The sequence below is a fragment of the Sminthopsis crassicaudata genome, chromosome 4 (genome assembly GCF_048593235.1).
Source record: "Sminthopsis crassicaudata isolate SCR6 chromosome 4, ASM4859323v1, whole genome shotgun sequence".
NCBI lineage: Eukaryota > Metazoa > Chordata > Mammalia > Dasyuromorphia > Dasyuridae > Sminthopsis > Sminthopsis crassicaudata.
The window spans coordinates 143,814,147-143,820,218 of NC_133620.1; positions in this window are offsets into that span (position 1 = coordinate 143,814,147).

Below are 6,072 nucleotides of genomic sequence, written 5' to 3' on the forward strand. Positions count from 1 at the left end.
AATTCTGAAGTACCATTTCACACTTATCAGGTTGGCTAATATGACAAAAAAAGGAAAAATGATATTGGAAAGGATATGGGAAAACTAGGAGACCAACACATTGTTGATAAAGTTGTGAACTAATCCAACCATTTTGCAGAGCAATTTGGAACTATGAATAAAGAGCTATAAAACTGTACATAACCTTTAATCCAGCAATACCCCTGCTAAGTCTATATCTCAAAGACATGTATAAAAATATTTATGGCAAGTTTTTGTAGTGGCTAAGAATTAGAAAAATAAAATAAAAAAGAAAAGAAGAAAAAAGGATGTTCATCAATTGGAGAATGACCAAACAAGCTGTAGTTTATGCTTGTAATGGAATATTATTATGCTGTAAGAAATGATAGGCAGGATGATTTCAGAAAAACATGGAAAGACTTATATGAACCAATACAAAGTGAAATGAATAGAACCAGAAGAACATTATACATAGGAACAGCAATATTATCTGATGAATTGTCAATGATTTAGCTATTCTCATCAATACAATAATCCAAAGACAATTCCAAAGAACTGCTTCCGGAGAACTGATATTGCCTGAATATAGGCTAAAGCATGCTATTTTTCACTTTCATTCTTTTTCTTTTATTCAAGTCTTATACAAAATTATTAACATGGAAATTGCAAATTGCTTATCATCTCAGAGAGAGGAAGAAGGTAAAGAGGAAGGGAGGAATAGAATTTGAAACCCTAAAAAGAAAAACCTGTTTAAAAATAGTTTTAACATGTAATTGGGGGGGAAACAAAATATCTTTTGTAATTTTGTAATATCATTTTGTAATCTCATCACATTTGAGACACTAAACACTGAAAGCAAAGTAATAAAGCAAAAAATGTTCAAATGTTGTCTAAAGCACACAATTTTCTTTTTAATTGTCATTTCATTGGTGTAACAAACTTCTAGTGTAATAATTCCCTCTCTCAATGTAGACAGGCTCCTGTTCTACAACTAATATAGTCTTGCAAAGTTGCCTGGCGCACTTAAGAGGCTAAATGACTTGTCTAACCCAACACAAAACAGTAGATGTCAGAACCTGAATCCAAGTCTTATGGTTTTCTCTCTGCCATACCATGCTATCTCTCAGAGACATTTTTGTAGTAGCTATGATAGGAGCAGCAATAGCAGTAGCAGCAACAATGGTATTAGTAGTAGTAGTAGTAGCAGTAATAGTAGGAGCAGTTGTAGTCATTATCATCATAGTAGTTCTGGTAGCTAATTACCTAGTTTTGTCAGAGCCTACAATAGAAATTATACGTTGAACTTTTCCAAACCACAGTACCTGAAATGTAATATGAAAAAATAGAAACCCCATAAGAAAATAAAGTTGAGAAGAAAAATTGAACCATACTAAATATATACAGAGAAACCCATGCTGGAGATTATAAAATTTTAGGTGTCCTAAGGAATCAATTTTCAATATATCTTAATACTTCACTATCCATGATCCATGATCTCATCAATATGGATCCTTTCCCATATTATACAGATCCCAATTGATTCACACTATCTCATTCTTTGTAATGGAAGTTTTAAGCATTCATAGACTACTTAAGATAGTCACATGGAATAATGGCCACCCTACATGGAAGCTGCTAGGGTACCTACTTCTGGACACTGGAAGACGGGAGCATATGAAGATGTTCTGCATTGAGCTACCATGTGGTTAGAAAGAAATTGTTTTGTTTTCCATTGTCATATAGTTGGAACTGTTGGTTTCTTTAAAAAAGAGGTAAAGGCCATCAGTATTGAGCGAGTGAACTGTAAAGACAATGTAAATCAACACATGTTATGTTCACTTTTTTTTCCTGTCTTTTTTTCTTGTGGTTTTTCCTTTTTGTTCTGATTTTTCTCTCCTAATGTGATTTATGTGGAAATGTGTAAAAAATTAATGTATTTGTATAACCAAAAAAAATGTTATTTTACATGTAACTGAAGACAATAAATTTTAAATGAAAAAAATTTAAAAAAAGAGAGAAAAAGACAAAGGAGCCCTAAAAATTGTTCTCCACTTTAGACCATGTAGCTCTAAGAAGCAGGTCCAACTTTTAGAGTTTGGCCCTTTTCCTTCCTCCTTCTTGGTAAAGTAGAATCTTTATTCAGACTCAAGGGTGTGAACAATGGAGGTTCTGGAAATTGGAAATCCAAGCTGAGATATTACTAGGTCTTTTTATTTATGAAATGGAAAGATATTTTTAATTAAACACTTACTATATACCAATCACTGTTCAAAATGCTAAGGATTCAAATAGAAAAGCAAAGCAGTCCCTGATCTCAAAGACTGCAGAATCTAAATAGGGGAGGTAAAGGAATTTTCAGTTGCAGGGCAGATGGAAAGGTATCAGACATAATAACAAGACAAATAGCAAAGCTCAAAAACCTATAAGGTGAATTGCAGATCAGATGGACAATGACTAGGGCTGTGGAAGTCACAGTGGGAGAAATGATGGTGTGACATTTCTTAACTAGAATGGTAGTAGCTGATAACTCCCTATTCATTCATTCATCATGAGCTTTTTATGTTCCCAACCACCTTAGTCAGTCACCACTATAGGGATATAGGAAGAGAGGTAGAGTTAGTATTCAGCTATAAGGGTAGCCACCATTCTAGCCACCCAAGTTCTCAAGTTTGGTATCATTCTTGCTTTCATTGATCCCATATTTACAATTATTTGCCAGATCTAATTTCTATCATCATAACTTTTTTCAGATATATCTTCTTCCTTCCAATTATACAGCTACCACTTTAATTCAAGCTTTGAATTAAATTTGAATTGTTTGATAACGTTTTTGATAATTTTGATAATTGATAATAATTTGAACTAAATTTGAAACATCTCTTATGTGGACTATTGCAATAGCTTCCTAATTCAAAATCTGCTTCTAATATTTGCTCTTTCTAATCCATCTTCCATATAGATGCCAAAAGTGATTTTCTTAGAAGCTTAGGTCTGACTATATCATCTTCTCACCCCTATCTCGCTTTAATAAGCTTCAGCATTTCCTTATCTCTAGGATCAAATATAAACTGGAAATATATCTGGAATTTAAAGTTTTTCACATTCTGGTCTTTTTCTATCTTTCTAGTTTTTTTTTTTTAATTCATTATTCCCTTTGATTCATTTTATGATTTAGCCAATTAGCTTCCTTACTGTTCTTCACATTACACTTCATCTCTTGTATTAGAGCCTTTGCAATGACTGTCTCCCAACTCAAAACCAGGAATGCTCTTCTTTCTCCTCTCTGCTGTTTAGAATCTGGCTTCCTTCGTGATTGGTTTTACTGAAAAGTCTTCCATGAACCTAAGCAAAGTGGGAATTGTACTGTATACAAAGTAATAGCAATGTTCTGGGATGACCAGCTGTAAATGACTGCTATTCTCAGTAGTACAATCATCCACACCTACTCTGAAGGACTCAGGATAAAAAATCCTATCCATATCCAGAGGAGGAACTGCTTGTATCTGCATACAGATTGAAGCATTCTCTCTCTATCTCTCTTTTTCTTTTTAACTTAATTTTTTTTGAGAATTTTTATTTTCATTGGGATGGGAGAGCTATGTTTTCGTCACTATAGGAGCTTCGATAGCCCTATCATTCACATTTATGGGCGTATTAAACGAACCTACAAATAATTTACATTCTGTATAGGATTTCACTTAAAAATTTATGAAAAGAAAAGCTTTCATGGAGACATCGGAATTGGAACCATAGAATTGTTAGTGTTCTCAGAGATTATCTAATTCAATCTGTACTTGAATGAGAATCTATTCTCATTCTCAGCATATTCAATTAGCATTTGTTTGGAGACCTCCAAGGGACAAGGAATATCTCCTATCTACATCCACTTTTTATATAACTTTAATTATTAGGAGAATTCTCCTTACATCAAGCCTAACTTTTCTTCTCTTACATCTTCTATCCATTGCTGCATATTCTGTCCTGTGGAACCAAGAAAAACAAATTTAAACCTTCTTCCCCATGACAGCCCTTCAAATATTTATTGACAGCTTTCATGACCCCTTTGAGTCTTTTCTTTTTCAGACTAATCCTCCTCACAGTTTTTACCTCTGGAGTGTGGTGATCTCAAGGTTTTTCATTATTCTGGCTGCTTTCCTCAAAATACTCTCTGTCTTAATCAATGTCCACTTTAAAATGTGGCACCCAGAACACTTAATGCTGTCTTACTAGGGCAGAGTACAGTGAGACTATTACTTTCCTAGTTCTGGATCCTACGCCACTCTATGAAGCCTGAGATTGTATTGGCTTTCTTGGCAGCCACACTGCTATTGACTCTTACTGAGCTTGCAGAATATAAAACCCCAGATCTCTTGCAGATGGATTGATGCCTAAATTATGCCTCTTCTACCCTTAATTTGTGAATTTTTTTAAATATCAAATGTCTTTACATTTATCCTATTAAATTCCATCTTAAATTAAGTTCAATATTCTAGACTGTCAAGAACACTCTGAATGTTGACAATTCATCCAGTTAGCTATCTTTTCTAACTTTCTGCCATCTGCAAATTATATAATGAGCATGTCATCTATCTCTTTATCCAACTCAGTGATAAAAATCATACTGAATCTTTAATAACTCCCTTTTTTCTTGGTCGGATTATTAAAACAGTTGCCAATTCACTTCACTTATATAATTGCTTATTCTTCATATTTCCACCTTGTCTATAAGATTAGCATAAGAATTTTTGTTGCATGTTTTGCTGAAATCTATAACATTTCTCTGACCTACCAGTCTGATAACTGTCATTAATGTGGAATGACCTAGATAAATTAAAGCAGGCTTTTTATGGTCTCTGCTTGCTTTTCTACATGTCAAAACTTCTTTCAATGATATATTCTAGAACTGTGTCAGGAGTTGAAGTCATCTGGGCAGCTAGAACAAGAAATGTAAATTCAAATTCAGGCTCAGAAGCTGGTGTGACCCCTGAATAAGTGATTGATCTTTGTCTGATTCAGTTTCCTCTACTGTAAAGTAGGATTAGTAATGGTAGCTTCCTCAGAGGGTTTTTGTTAGGCTCAAATGAGATAATTGCAAAGTGTTTTGTAAACCTATAAGCACCACATAAATTCAAGCTATTAAGTCAAGTTTGCTAGCCTCTTAGCAGATTCTATTCTTAGAGTCCTTTAAAGATTAAGGAACTTTTACCCTCCAATCCTCCAGTACTTCTTCCATGCTTCACAATCTTGCAAAGGTTATTGACTATCTCAGCGGTTAACTCACCAGTTTTTTCAATAACCTGATGGGGTTCATCTGGTTTTAATGCCTTAAGGAATAAGGGCAAGTAGAGTCTTAATATCTCTTCATTTATGTTGGGACATTAGACTCCAACGGTTCTGTTCCTTAAAGGATGGGCAGTTGTGAGAAAGGTGAGAAAGAAAGGAGAGAGCTGCAAGGGATAAAGCAAATCAGTCTTTTTAATGCAAAGGATGCCTGTAAGAGAGTCCAACCCAGATGGTTAAAATAGCAGTTTGAAGCAAAAGGGGCAGGATCACGAAGACCAAGTGAGGGAACTGTGCTTTCTCTTGTAACTAATAGAAAGCCATGGAAGGTTCAGTTTATTAAATAAACAGTGCAGGATCTTTTCCACCAGTTTTGGGGGGAGTTGTTTTTTGCAGGTGAACAGCAAAGCTTAAGCACAAAAAAGAACAGAAATTGATAAAGATATAATTTGGAAATTTGCTATAAATTGGCATTTACTTTCAGAAACATGCAATCCTTCCTGGGTTTTAAATGTCATCGTGTTTTAACTAAAATGTAAATTGTTACGACAGCTCCCAAGTGAGAATGGGGAGATGAAGAGGAGAGCTTTCTTAAATTCACAAAACTGATGATGAGTATGAAGTTCCACTAGAAAGTTCAAGAGGAGAGTGGAAAAGCGAAGGGCAGCCCCAGGATCTCCAGTCACTTTGTCTCACCCCAAACCCTCAAGAATTCCACACAAATCGAAACACTTTCGGAGCGTACCGAAGAAATTTGTCTCTCCTCGGTTGCCTTATCTCGGGTGTCTTTTC